The sequence below is a fragment of the Penaeus vannamei genome, chromosome 2 (genome assembly GCF_042767895.1).
Source record: "Penaeus vannamei isolate JL-2024 chromosome 2, ASM4276789v1, whole genome shotgun sequence".
Taxonomy (NCBI): Eukaryota; Metazoa; Arthropoda; class Malacostraca; order Decapoda; family Penaeidae; genus Penaeus; species Penaeus vannamei.
This window is the reverse complement of record NC_091550.1, coordinates 31,004,192-31,019,191: the sequence shown is the minus strand read 5'-3', so window position 1 is coordinate 31,019,191 and position 15,000 is coordinate 31,004,192.

Genomic DNA, 15,000 nt, shown 5'->3' with positions numbered 1-15,000 from the left:
CCTGGCAGTCTGAAACTTGGCAGTCTTATATATATATATATATATATATATATATATATATATATATATATATATATATATATATATATGTATGAAGATATATTTAAGTAAGTGTATACATATATAAGTACATATACATAAATATATGTATATAAATATTCATATATATATATATAAATATATATATATATATATATATATATATATATATATATATATATATATATATATATATATATATATATATATAAATGATTATATGTAATATATACATAAATATTTACATATAGGTATTTATATAGATACCTATATATAAATATTTATATATATAAATATATATACATATATATATATATATATATATATATATATATATATATATATATATATATACACACACACACACACACACACACACACACACACACACACACATATATATATATATATATATATATATATATATATATATATATATATATATATATGTATATATATATGTATATATTTTATATATATATGTATATATATATGTATATATTTTATATATATATGTATATATATTTTATATATATATATATATATATATATATATATATATATATATATATATATATATATATATATATATATGTATTAACATATACATATAATAATATATATAATGTATATGTAAATCTCTCTTATACTTCACTTTCTCTCTCTGACACAATCGTGGTGTCTCTCTCGTAGAAGTAGGATGTGTTTATAACACTGTCCTCTGGCGTGAGATCCCCCCGAATCCTGTGATTACCCGCCTCCTCTTGGTCCTCGGACAGGGAGCGGGTCACCTCCTACCAAGGTATCGGCATGGCTAGTGTTGCTAGTGGAAGTGGAACCCATAAGAGGGTAAGAAGTGAAGGAAGCGTAGACGAGTGACTATGAGAATGGATGTAAGCGAGAAGAGGAAGAAGAACCACGGAAACGAAGCAGCAGCCCAGAATGTTGTCGGTGTGAACGGCAGGAAGCGACCGCTATTTTCACTGGACTGCGCCATGAGTTTCTTGGAGAAATTAAGGTGGCCCATGCAATCAGGCCGGGACCACGGTGATTTGAGCCACTGATGAAGGGAGAGGGACCCCGTATCTCACGGTGCGGGCAGACCAGGCGAAGTAGACCCTGACGATTCAGGGATACAAGGGGCAGGGCCAGTTTTAAGCCGATTTGATCGATTTGATCAGATTGGGACCCGCACCGGAAGGGGCCCCGCGCCAACAGGGCCCTTTTTTATCATATGAGGTACAAAATACTACTGAAAACGTGAAATGAAGAATAAGATATTCTTCCTCCTAATATCAATTTATTATTTATTATGCCACACATTTAATGTTTATTCGATTTTTTTTAAATAAAGAAAATAAACATCCATAAATTTTTCTACGTAGAATAGGGGCCCCACCATCAGTTTTCTAATTGAGCCCCGCAATCCTACCACCGGCCCTACAAGGGGACAGTGATGACTGTCCCAAAGGCTGGAGAAAAGTTCACTAAGGGGATAATTTTCCAATATCCATACTAGACCCAGAGTTTCTGATGGACGATGAGAGATTCGTGTGGGTAAAGAGGCACGCGTCCAGGGGCAAGGAGCGGAGTCAGCTCGTTGCCCTTGTGAAGAGAGAAGTATCAGAGAAGGTATTTATCTCAGGAGCGGCGTACAGGAGGGTGGCACTGTATGCGGAGCCTCCAGTCATGTACTTCAAGTGATGCTGATGAGGTCACGAGTCATGGGCCTGTCAACAGGATGCTCGATGCAGGTGCTGCGGTAGAAAACATGACACAAATCTGCTGGGCCAAAATTGGGGGGAAGGGTTAAGCTTTGCTGCTGCAACTGCAGAGGCTGTCACAATGCCGATTTCTTGCATGCAGGGCGAGACCACAATTAAAGAGTGCTTCGGCGGTCCCCCAGCAAGGAGTTGCAGAAAATGGAAAAGGACCGGTCACCACGCAGTTAGAGATGCCGAGGGAGGCGACAGCTGCAGACCCTAATGCATAGGTGCAGGGCCTACAGTGGGTGGTGTCGTCGCCAAAGGGTAGTGATCATGGGCAGGACAGACAGGTGCAGGAAGTGATGGAAGTGCCGCGGAGTAGTGATGCGGATTTTTCTGGCAAGGAAATATCCAAAATTACCCGGATGCTGCAGAAAATGGACGTAGAAAAGAAACTGGCCTAAGTTACGAGCGGAGAAACCAAAGAACAGAAAGCGGGGGAGGATGGTTTAAAAGAAACTCCCATCAAAGACTCAGAAATGAAACAAACGTGTATTCCTGCAAAGGAGCAAGGTTCAGAGTGTGAGATAACTACTAAGGGAAAGGGAAGAAAAATAACAGCGTGTAGTGGGAGGAACAACCGAACAACCATTGCGATTTTCAGGTCCCTCCTGCTGAAATGCAATGACCAAGGGAAAAAAAAAACTCTTGAGTAAATGGGAATTTGTTTAAGACGAGTAGGTAAGCATTTGAGATGGAGTAATATAAGGACACGATAAAGCATTCATATTGTTTAGATTTTAAAGACAGCAGGTTTCACTAAATGTGAACGTCAGAGAACAGTTCGTTGACACTATACTCTTACGCCTGTATGTTTAGATTACGCGAGGACAACCTGAGTGCCTGTCTTTCGCAAATAAACAGCTACACATACAGGCTAATGGTTAATAGTTATAAAAGCGAAATAAATTATCTAGACATCTAAGGTCACATAGCATTATAGGAAGGTATACATGGCAGGTGATAGTTGCTATGCGTCAACTATCTAATGTTGAAAGGTTAAAGATGGGTAAAGGAGTTGATGAGGGAAAGGGCTATGGTGGTTTGGGTAAGGGAATTAGATCAAGTGAAGGATATTTATGCGTTTGAGGAAGGAGAACAAGTTGTCAAGGCAGAAGCTGTGGGATTCTGTAAGGATGTATAATATGTTGGGAGGTCGGTGAAGGCTGGGGGAAAGCAGAGGTGCAAGCTGTAGTAAAGCGTGGGCAGGATAACAGAATGTGTGGAACTGAAAGAGGGACATAGAGGCGGGTCAGATTGTGACATTAGTTAGGCAGGTGTGCCAGTACGTAAGCGTGCGAGGGCCGTCTCCCAACGTCTGTTTCGGTAAAATGGAGCTGACCAAGAGGAGATTGATGGTTTTACAGTATGTAATTTATTATTGTGGAGGCTTGACCATAAAGTTGCCATTGGGTATACAGGAAAGTTTTAAATTGGGGGTAATAATCCGCGTGCTAGAGTATCTGCCTGTTCATTGCCAGGGATTCCAACATGGCATTCTTTGCTGTGACATACTGTCTGTTTTATTTTACCAAATCTCCCCCTGTGTGCAAGGAATGGCCTGGGTTACCATTCACTGGCCGGGCGTGGGATTGAATGCAGGTCCACAAGATTGCTAGACCAGCACGTTACCGCTGCGCCAGCACAGCGGTAACGGGAGTTAATAAAAATAGTGAAAGAGGAAGAAGGGAGTGAGTATATGCGTTTTAAGGAAAAGAGGAGTGCATACATTTTCTGTAGTAAGGACACTAGATTCAGGAGGGAGGGAGGGTGTATTTCAAAGTGTGATTTGGGAAGGTTACTGCGATTCCAGCTCCTGGAATGAATGCTGGAGGAATGAATGGAGATATGGTTAAGAAAATGAATGAGAAGGATAGAGGGGGAAATATCTGATTTTGGTGGGTCTGGGAAAACAAAGGGGCAGATACGGGGGTAAGGTATAAGCCATGGAGGAAGGGAATGGACAGAAAATGGGAAAGATCGGAGGTGGAGAAAGGGGGAATGGGAGGAGAGGGTATCCATGCATACGGAGAAAGGAGCAAGTAAACATGGAGAAGAGGAAAAGGTAGGAAGCAGGGACTGTGGGATAGTTAGTTTGGTAAGGGGAAGTTGGTGGAATCGAGCACAGCATCGGAGAGAGAGAAGGGCTCGACGTCGAGAGAGGGATGGCATGCCAGACTCAGTATACAGACTCTCAACTGGAGAGGAACGGAAGGCGCCTAGGGTTAAGCTGAGACTGGTGTGGTGGATTGCATCAAGGTGAGCAAGAATGGAGGTTGAGGCAGAGGAGTAAATATGGCATACATAGTATGGAGTGGAGAGGATCAAGGCAATATGAAGATGGAGGGGAGTTTTGCGATCTGAGCCCCAGGATATGTGGGAAAGGGTTTGTAAGATTCGGAGGCGGCGCTGAGCTTTCTCTTTCTTTAATGTAGAAGATATAGTCTTGCCTGGACAATTTAGAGTCAAATATAACATCTAGGAATTTTCCAGAAGAACGGTATTGGAGTGGAGCGTTATATAAGAAGAGTGGTGGTTGGAGACCTATACATGAGCGAGAGAAAAGGATGGGGAAAGATTTGGAGGTAGAAAAGTGAAAGCCATGGTTAGTGGCCCAAGAAGATACTGATGTTATTGCACACTGAAGGATTTGACGGTGATCTGGTATGGATGTTCCAGAGGCGTAGATGGTTGTCATCAACATATAGTGATGCCCGGGCTCCTGGTGGTAGGACTGAGACAATGTCATTTACAGTAAGAAGGAATAAAGTGGTACTAAGCACACTTCCTTGTGGGACGCCTTCGAACTGAGGAAAGGATGATGACGTGGAAGAGGCAATTTTGACCTAGAAAGTACGTTTGGAAAGGAAAGGAAAGCCATGTTTCCACGTATATCTAGGGAGGACAATTATTGGAGAATATGGTATCATATGTGGTATCCTATGCTTTTTCTAGGTCAAATAATATGGTTAATACGGATTCATCGCATGTAAATACAGATGTAATATATGTCTCGAAATGGGCAAGGGGGTCTGCTGTACTTCGGGCACGTCGGAAACCAAACTGGAAAGGAGAAAGGAGATTACAAGATTCAAGATACCACATTAAGCGGGTTAACCATTCGTTCTAGTAGCTTGCACAAGCAGCTAGTTAGAGTGATGGGGCCGTAATCTTGAGGGAGGATACCTGATTTATTGGGTTTTAAGAAAGGTAGGATATGAGCATCTCGCCAATGAGAATGAAAATTTCCTGACGTCCATATGTGGTTGAAAATAGTTGAGGAAGATGGGAGGTGTCGGAGCATACTATAGTGAATACCGTCAGGGCCTTCATGTGTCACTACTGTAATGCAGCATTGAGTTAAGAGGAGAAAGAAGCATTATAGGACTCATCAGAGGATAGGGTGAAAGTGATGGGGGTGCGTTCCTTGATGGCTTTAATGGATGAAAAGTGTGGGGAAAGGTGAGAGCCACTACTGACCTGGCTGAAATAGTCGCCCAGTTCATTAGCTACTTCAATAGGCTTAGAAATGAGAGTATCTCGAATATGGAGGACAGGGGCAGGATGGGTGGGGGGGGATGTTTGCCTGATAATTTATCGATTCGACACCAAACAGCTAAAATAGATGTAGATGTATTTGAGGAAACATGATTTTGCCAGCTATTTGTTTTGCTGTTTCTGATTGTACGGAAAAGATGCTCTTTTAAAGGAGATTAGGGCTGATAGCTGGTAAGGGGTGCCTCGTTTGTAACGATAGCTGTTCCAGGCTGCTCGTTTTAAGCTTTGGTGCAATCAGAATTTCACCATGGAACCCATTTGGAGGTACAAGGTCTTAAGGTTCAAGGAATGGCTGTATAGGCAGCTCTCAGGATCGTGGTTGTAAAACATTGTAGCATTTCTGAAATGTTCGGGAAGGGAGGTGGAGGGATAGGTAAAGTAGAGAGTGAAGTGAAAGTACGCCAGTCAGCTCTATCAAAGCACCAGTGTGGGGGATTAGGAAGTGGTACATATGAAGTAGGAGAAAGGAGTACTGGGAGATGGTCACTATAGGGGAAGTGGTCTAGAACTGACCAATGGAAATCTAAATGAAGGGAAGGGGGACATAGAGCATGTCAAAGTGTGTGGGGTGAACTGAATTCAGAATAATTAGGTTATTTGTGGAGAGGAAGCGTTCTAGAGATCGGCCTCGGGAGGTGGTGATGGAGACACCCCACAGAGTTTGGCGGCAGTTGAAATCACTACGAGGAAAGGTGGTTGGAGTTGGGAAATTAGAGTTTCAAAGGCAACAAAGTCAATGGGATGCGAAGGGGAGAAATAGACTGAAATAACTGTGATCCAACGACGAAGAGGATGCGAATAAAGGGATAAAGGGAGTGTGAGGAATATTCCAATGTAGGAGAGCTATAGCTTAGCTGCTTTATAAGTGATAACGCATACGGTACGTGTTGGGGAATTTGAGGGAGAAGGAGCTAGGGGTGAAATAAGGAATTAGAGGAGGGGGGGGGGGTTAGTGTAATATCATGAGGGATATCAGGAAGTGGGGGATCTTGGGAAGGGCATTGTTGTGACATGAGTGATTTACGTGTTTAACCAAGAGGGAGTGGAAAGGATAGAGGGGATGTACGTGTTGTTAGAGCTGAGGGGGATGGGTTGTGTTGGGAGGGAGTAGGAAGTGGTGTGGAGGGAATTTGAGTAGTAGGAGAATGGATATCGGGAGGATGGATAGTGGGAGTTGGTAGGGATGGGTTGTGTTGGGAGGGAGTAGGAGGAAGGATTATAGGGGGAAAATAAGTAGGAGGAGGGTGGATATCACTAGTAGACGGAATTAAGGGGGTTAGGTTGTGCTGAGAGGGAGTAGGAGGAAGGGGTGTAGGGGTAAAATGAATAGGAGGGAATGGATGTCGGCAATCACTTCAAGTGCGGAAGGAGCATGAGTTATGGGATATAACTTTGAATATCTTCCATAGTTTCTGCGGTGGAATTGGTTGGAGAGTTTTGTGAGACAAAGGTTCTCTTATGATGGGGGGGGGGGGAGAGGAGACTGGTGTCTGAGGAATAAATGCAAAGGTAGGTGGAATGGTTAATGGTTAATGGTTAAGATAAATGTGCTAGACATCTAAGGTCATATAGCACTATAGGAAGGTATAGTAAAGGGGGATGTCAGGTGATAGTTGCTATGTGTCAACTATCTAGAGTAGTGTTGAAAGGTTGAAGATGGGTAAGGGTTGATGAGGGTAAAGGTTATGGTGGTTTAGGTAAGGGAGTTAGATCAAGTTAAGGATATTTATGCATCTGAGGAAGGAGAACAGGTTGTCAAGGCAGAAGCTGTGGGATTCTGTAAGGATGTCTGATATGTTGGGAGGTCGGTGAAGGGAGGATAGGTGTGGAAAAGCAGTGGTACGTGCTGTATTAAAGCATAGACAGGACAAGAGAATGTGTGGAACTGAAAGAGGGACATAACGGAAACCGCGAATATTCCAATGCATAACTATTTCTTATTTGATTTATGAGTGATAACGTATACAGTACCTGGGGAAGGAGCTAGCGGGTGTAAAGGAAGGATATTAGGAGGTAGGGAATCTGGAGAAGGGCATTGTTGTGACATAAGTGATTCCCGTGTGTATCCAGGAGGGAGTGGAAAGGATAGAGGGGATGGAGGGAGCGAGAATGTGCGTATAGTTGGGGTTGAAAGGGGTGGGTTATGTTAGGAGGGAGTAGGAGGAAGTGGTGTGGGAGGAGTATTAGTGGTAGGAGGATAGATATCGGAAGGATGGATAGTTGGAGTTGAAGGGGATGTGTTGTCTTGGGAGGGATTAGGAGGAAGGGGTGTAGGGGTGCTATGAGTAAGAGGGGGATGGATATCAGGAGGATGGGTATCGGGAGGATGGATATCAGTGGTGGACGGGATTGAGGGGGTTACGTTGTGTTGAGAGGGAGTAGGAGGAAGGGGTGTAGGGGGAATATTAGTAGGAGGGGTATGAATATCGACAACCACTTCAAGTGTGGAAGGAGCATGAGTTATGGGATCTTGTGTCTCAAGCATATAGCTTTGAATGTCATCCATTGTTTCTGCAGTGGAGTTGGTTGGAGAGTTTTGTGAGAAGGTAATTGTTTCTGCAATGGAATTGGTTGGAGAGTTTTGTGGGACAAAGGTTTTCTTATGAGGGGGGAAAGAGGAGACTGGTGTCTCAGGAACAAAGGTATAGGTAGGTGGAGGTGATTGTGCTGTAGGGGAAGAAGGGTTAGAACGTTTAGTCTGTCTACTGCGGGTAGTGCGGGGAGGGAGAGGGGTTGGTGTTGGGGCTGTAGTTGAGATTGGAGCTGTGGTTGAGATTGGGGTGTCTGGGTTTAGAGTGGCAAAGGAATTGGTCTGAGGGAAGTAGAATGTAGAAGTGGAAATGGGGACATCTTGGGGTGGAGGGGGAGGGGTTGAGCGAACAATATTACTAGAGTATGGAGTATGAGAGAAACCTTGTCAACGTGCTTCCTGTCTGGCTTCATGTAAAGTGAGACCATTTTTGTATCTGAGAGTTGCTACCTCAGACTCAAACTTGTAAGTGGGACAGCCTCTATAAAATACATTAAGGGGGCCGCCACAGTTAGCACATGTACGTTTTTGTGCTGAGCAGTTTGATCGATTATGACCAGGTTGGGCATATATGGGGCATCGGTCTGTGGAACGGCAATGTTTGTCAGGATGTCCAAAGCGCCAACAGTTTTGACATTGATGGGGAGGGGGTTGGTATGGTTAAACAGGTTGGTTTGGTGGACAATCCGTCCACCAATGTAGATACATGAGGGAAGGTCATGTGTACGGAAGGTAATTTTGGCAATGTTGGTCGGATTCTTTCATTGACCTCTAGAAGGAATGGTGTAGCAATGTACTGATTTCACATCTTGGTCTTTGAGGCATCCTAGTAAATCTTCACAGTCTGACCAATCTTTGGTATCGACTGGGCAGTTTGCTGGGGAGAGAGAGACAGTTCCGGTACAAGTATTAAGGGTTGGATGAGGTTCTGAAGGAATGGGGTTGCCAGAATGATCAGTTAAATTTGATAGTGCTATAGATTCAGTTTCTGATCTGACTTACAAGACGGGAGCGATTGCGTCTGGTATAGAAAGGGACTCTACCTACTTGTTTTTGGAGGCATTGTTGAAAGAGAAGAGAGTTGCCTGAGTAAGGATTTGTAGAAGGGATCACGAAAAATCGGTCCCATTTAGCTGGGCTAAACAGAGTATTTAAGATATTTGTAGGGTTGGTGGTGGTGGATGGTCGGGGAGTGTGGAAGGGGAGTATTACGGAGTGATGGAGAATAAGGCTGTACGGTAGTAATAAGGGAGGATGGGGTGCTTGATGAAGGTTGTGGGGGTAGAGTTGATGAATCTGAGGAAGTTGGGAGGGTAAGAATGTCTTCTGGAGATTGAGTCTCTGCTTGGGTGGGTATGTCACTAGAAGGCATAGAGGAGTGGGTAGTAGTTTCAGTGTTCGGAGTCGTGGTCAAAGGAGAGCCTGGGGTCGGGGAGCCGGTAGGACTATTTGATGAAGGGGCAAGCCTCATTGCCCTTAATAGGGGTATAACATCATCATTACTGGCCATGGGAAGCCTTAGGTAAAGGGAAATAAACAGTCCACCCCCCAGAGCCCTGTATGGGGGCAAGGGCTGGATAACTAAATCGGGAGTACTGTGCCCATGGTTCCCGCAGGCCGTTCAGGACTGGCACAAGGTCAGCCTTTCATCCTTTCAGCACGTCTCTTACACCTTAGTAAGTAGATAGTAGAAGGGATTGGAGAAGGGACGGAAACAAAAAGCTGGAGGGGGGAAAAGACTATGCAAAATTAGTTGAGTCGAAGGCTGAGGCTGTAGACAGGGGAGATTCCTGCATTGGGTCTCAGTCTCTGTCTCCTAAGCCCCCCACGACAACAACGGGCAAGGGATTGTGGGGGGGGGGGATTGATGAAGAAGGTTGTGGGGGTAGAGGTGATAAAGTTGAGAGAGTAGGAATGTCTTCTGGAGACTGAGTCCCGTTTTGAGTGGGTAATGCACTAGTAGGCATTGAGGAGTGGGTAGTAGTTGAGTTTAAAGTCCTGGTCAAAGGGAGCCTGGGGTTGGGAAGCCGGGAGAGTTTAAATTGGTAGGGCTATTTGATGAAGGGGCAAGCCTCATTGCTCCTAATAAGGGTATTACATCTTCATCACTGGCCATGGGAAGCCTTGACTATATTGGGGAAATGGACAGTCCACCCCTCAGGGTCCCCTTGAGGGTAAGGGCTAGACAACTAAAACAGGGGAATACCGTGCCCATGGTTCCCTCAGGCCGTTCAGGACTGGCACAAAGTCAGCCTTTCATCCTTTCAGCACGACTCTTACACCTTAGGAAGTAGATAGTAGAGAGTGGTTGGAGAAGGGACGGAAACGAAAGTGCTGGAGGGAGAAAAGACCATGCAAAATTAGTTGAGTAAAGGGCTGAGGCCCAAGGCAGGGGAGATCCCTGCATTATGTCTCAGTCTCCATCTCCTAAGCCCCCAGCGACAACAACGGGCATGGGATTGGGGGGGGGGGGGTACCTCACAACACATTTGAGAGTGCGTACGATCTTTCGCTATTATAAACCTTTGACTCTGAATATTTGTATTTTTTTGTCTTGTGTACACCTATGTTTTGTATGATAACTGTGAGCCCACACAGAGACTGAGGATAACTGACGTTACCACATCCTTTTGAGATGTAATCTTTTGTCTCAATAAACTTGTCAAAGTCAAGAAAAAAAAAAGTCTCTGACACTCCCTCCCCCAACTCTTCTCTCACTGTCTATTTCTCTTCCACTTTCTCTCTTTTGCTGCTGATGCTACTGAATGTTGCTGCATGCTGCCTTTGCTGCTACTGCCGCCGCTGCCACCATTTTATGCAGGGCATCAAACATCGAATAATCCGTGGCTGGAATATATGAGAAGCGTGGTTGGTGTGATGTGGACATAGCGGCGTAGCGTTATGGCATGTGGACAGGTAGAACAACTAGTTCTTGATATTACAGACAATAAGATTGGTCGAGTGCATAGCCTTTATGAGAGTTAGTTGGAGTCAGTAAAAATAGTGAAAGAAAAAGGTTACTGCCATCAGTGTGAACATGAATACTGGAGAAATCAATGGAGACATGATCAAGGAAATGAACGAGAAGGACAGGAGGGGGATATCTGATTTTAGAGGGTCAGGGAAAACGGGAGCAAATACGGGGGTAAAGTATAAGCCATGGAGGAATGGAATGGACAGCAAACATGAGAGGTCGGAGGTGGGGAAAGCGTGAATGGGAGAGGAGGGTATCCATGCATACAGTGAAAGGAGTAGGTAAACATGGAGAAGCAAAGGTAGGAAACAGGGATTGTAGGATAGTTTGGTAAGGGAAAATTGAAATAGAGCATAGCATCGGAGAGAAGGGTACAGCGTCGAGAGATGGCATGCCTGACCCAGTGTATAGGCTCTCAACTGGAGAGGAGCAGAAAGTGCCTAGGGCTAAGGGAAGACTGTAGTGGATTGTATCTAGCTGAGCAAGAAGGGAGTTTGAGGCAGAGGAGTAGATATGGCACCCATATTCAAGAATGGAGAGGATCAAGGTAACATGAAGATGGAGGAGAGTTTGTAAAAGAGTTTGTAAGATTCTTTAACATAAAAGATATGGTCTCTCCAAAAATAACGCCAAGGAATTTGCCAAAGGAACGGTATTAGAGTAGAGTGCTATATAAGAATAGATAGACGTAGCTGGTTAGAGGTGCATTGTTTGTAGCGATAACTGTTCCAGGCTGCACGTTTTAGGCGAAGCGCTTTGGTGCAATCGGAATTCCACCTTGTAACACACTTGGAAGGATAAGATCTTGGGGTTCGAGAAATGGCTGTATAGTCCGCACTTAGGACTGTAGTTGTGAAACATTGAAGCATATCTGAAATGGACAAGAAGCTGGATGGGGGATGGGAATAGTAGAGTGAAGTGAAATTACGCCAGTCAGTTCCATCAGCACCAGCGTGGGGAATTAGGAAGTGGTACATATGAAGTAGGAGAAATGAGGACTGGAAAGTGGGCACAATTGGGAAACTGGTGTAAAAAAAAAAACAATGGAAATCTAAATGGAGAAAAGGGAGCATAGAGAGAGGTCAAGGCATGAAAAAGATTGTGTGCATATGTCAAAGAGTATGGGGCGATCTGAATTAAAAATAATGTCATTTGTGGAGAGGCAGCATTTTAGGGATCGGCCACAGGTGGTGGTGAGAGAATCACCCCAAAGAGTGTGGGGGCAGTTGAAATCACCAACTACGAGGAAAAGTGGTTGGAGTTGGGAAATTAGAGTTTCAAAGACAACAAAGTCAATGCGATGGGAAGGGGACAAGTAGACTGAAATAACTGATCCAAAAGCGAAGAAAGATGCCAATAGCTGTGCACGGGACAGTGGTCTGAAAGGGAGATATGTTTTCTGATAGATACGTACAGACGAGAAAGGAAGTGGGAGGAAGAGACAAAACGGTAGTTGGGAATTGGTAAAGGATGTGTCAGAAAAGTCTCTTGGAGGCAGATAATCGATGGGTTATAAGAAGAAAGGATATGACGACGTTCAGGTCTGTGAGAATAGAAACCGCGAATATTCCAATGTAGGATAACTTAACTCAGTTGATCTATGAGTGATAACGTTTACAGTGCGTTGGAATATTTGAAGGGGAAGGAGCTAGGGGATGAGATAAGAAATTAGAGGGGGGGTGTAATATCAGGAGGTGGAGGATCTGGAGAAAAGCATAGTTGTGACATAAGGGATTCACGTATGTATCCAGGAAGGAGTGAAAGGGATAGAGGGGATGGAGGGTGGGTTAATGTAGGTGTAGTTGGATCTGGGGGGGAGGGGGATGGGGTTTGTTGGGAGGGAGTAGGAGGAAGTGGTATAGGGGGAATATGAGTAGGAGGAGGGTGGATATTGGCATTCACTTTGTGTGGAGGAAGCGGGAGTTGTGGAATTTGAGGGTGGATGAGGGTTTTCGGTGTCAATTTGGGACTCGAGCAGATAGTTTAATCTTCCAAGAGTTTCTGAAATGGAGTTGGTTGGTGAGTTTTGTGAGACAAAAGGTTTTCTTATGAGGGGTGAAAGAGGAAACTGGTGTCTGAGGAGTAGAGGAAAAGATACGTGGAGTAGAGTGTGTGGTATACGGGGTGGAACGTTTAGTCTGTCTGCTGCAGGTAGTGTGGGGTGAGAGAGTGGAAGATGTTGGGGCTGCAGTAGAGAATGGAGGGTCTGAATTTAGAGTGGCAAAAGAATTTGACTAGGAGGTAGAAGTGGGCAAGTAAGATGTAGAGGGGAAAGGTATAGGGGAGGGTGTAGGATCATCTTGTGAGGGAGGGAGGGGTAGAGCAAGCGACATTACTGGAGTAGGGAGTAAGAGAAAAACCTTGTCGGCGTGCTTCCTGTCTGGCTTCATACAGAGTATGGCCAAATCTGTATCTGAGAGTTGTCACCTCAGAATCAAACTTCAAGGGGCAGCCCCTATAAAATACATTATGGGGGCCGCCGCACAACTGTGCAGAGTAGTTTGATCAGTTATGACCAGGTTGCTCACATAGAGGGCATCGGCCTTTGGAACGGCAGTGTTTGGCAGGATGTCCTAAACGCCAACAGTTTTGACATTGACTGGGAGGAGGTCGGTATGGTCGGGCAGGGAAGGATTCTCCACCAATATAAACATTAAAAGGAAGGCCTTGTCTACGGAAAGTAATTTTGGCAATGTTGGTAGGGTTCTTACGATGACCTCTAGGAGGGATGGAGTTGCACTGTACTGATATTACATCCTAGTCCGTGAAATCTGACCAATTTTTATAGATACAGCAATTTGCTGGAGAGATAGAGATAATTCCGGTACAAGTATTGGGGGTTGGATGAGTTTTTAAAGGAAAAGGGTTGCCAGAGAGATCAGTTAAGAGTTGTTAATGCTATAGCTTGGATTTCAGATTAACTGTATCGAGACGGGAACGATTGGGTCGGCTATGGGGAGAGACTTGCCCTACTTGTTTTTGGAGACATTGTTGAAAGAAAAGTATGTTGCCTGAGCAAGGAGCTACGGGGGGAGGGGTGTCACGAGAAAACGGTCCCTTATGGCTGGGCTAAATAGAGTATTTAAGATATTTGTATAGATGGGGATGGTAGGACAGGGACGTGTGGGAGAGGAAATATTGTTGGGGGAGGTAGTATTACGGAGAGGTGGACAATGAAGCTGTAATAAGCGAGGATTGAATGATTGATGAAGAAGCTTGTGGGGGTAGAGATGATGAAGGTGAGAATGTTGAGAATAGGAATGTCTCCTGGAGATTGTACGAGTAGGCATTGAGGAGTGGATAGAAGTTGCAGTGTTCAGAGTCATGGTAAAAGGAAAGCCTGGGGTCGGGGAACCGGGTAGTTTGAGTTGGTGGAGCTATTTGATGAAGGGGCAAGCCTCATTACCCCTAATAGGGGTATAACGTCTTCATTATTGGCCATAATAAGCCTTGACTATGTTGGGGAAAGAAACAGTCCATCCCTCAGGCTCCCCTTGAGGGGTAAGGGCTAGACAACTAAAACAGGGGAATACCGTGCCTATGGCTCCCTCAGGCTGTTCAGTATTGGCACAAAGTCAGCCTTTCATCCTTTCAGCACGGCTCTCACACCTTAGCAGGAAACGTAAAAGCAGGAGAGGAAAAAGACCATGCAAAATCAGTGAGTCTAGGGCTGATGCTCAAGGTAGGGGAAATCCCTAGCATTGGGTCCCAGTCCTCGCCTCCTAAGCCCCCGCACGACAACATCGGGCAAGGAATTAGATGGGGGGTGGAAGGTGAAGATGGAGTAAACGTTTAGCTTGTCTGGTGCAACGCGTAAAATGAGGGAGAGGAAGGGTAGGTATCGGAGTAGTAGACTGAAGTATCTTGATTTAAAATGGAGAACGGATTTGACTAGGGGGTAGGAAGTAGAAGTATGATGGTTCCGGGTAGAGAGAAGAGATACTAGGGAAGATGCAGTAACATCTTGTGGACTTTGGGGGGTGGGGTACAGAACAAAGGACTGTTTTAGAGTAGGTAGAGAAAGAAACCTAATCGTAGTGCTTCCTATCTAGCCTCACATAGAGTGAGGCCTAGTTTGAATCTGAGAACTGCTACCTCACATTCGAGCTTATAGGCAGGGCAGCTCCAATAAA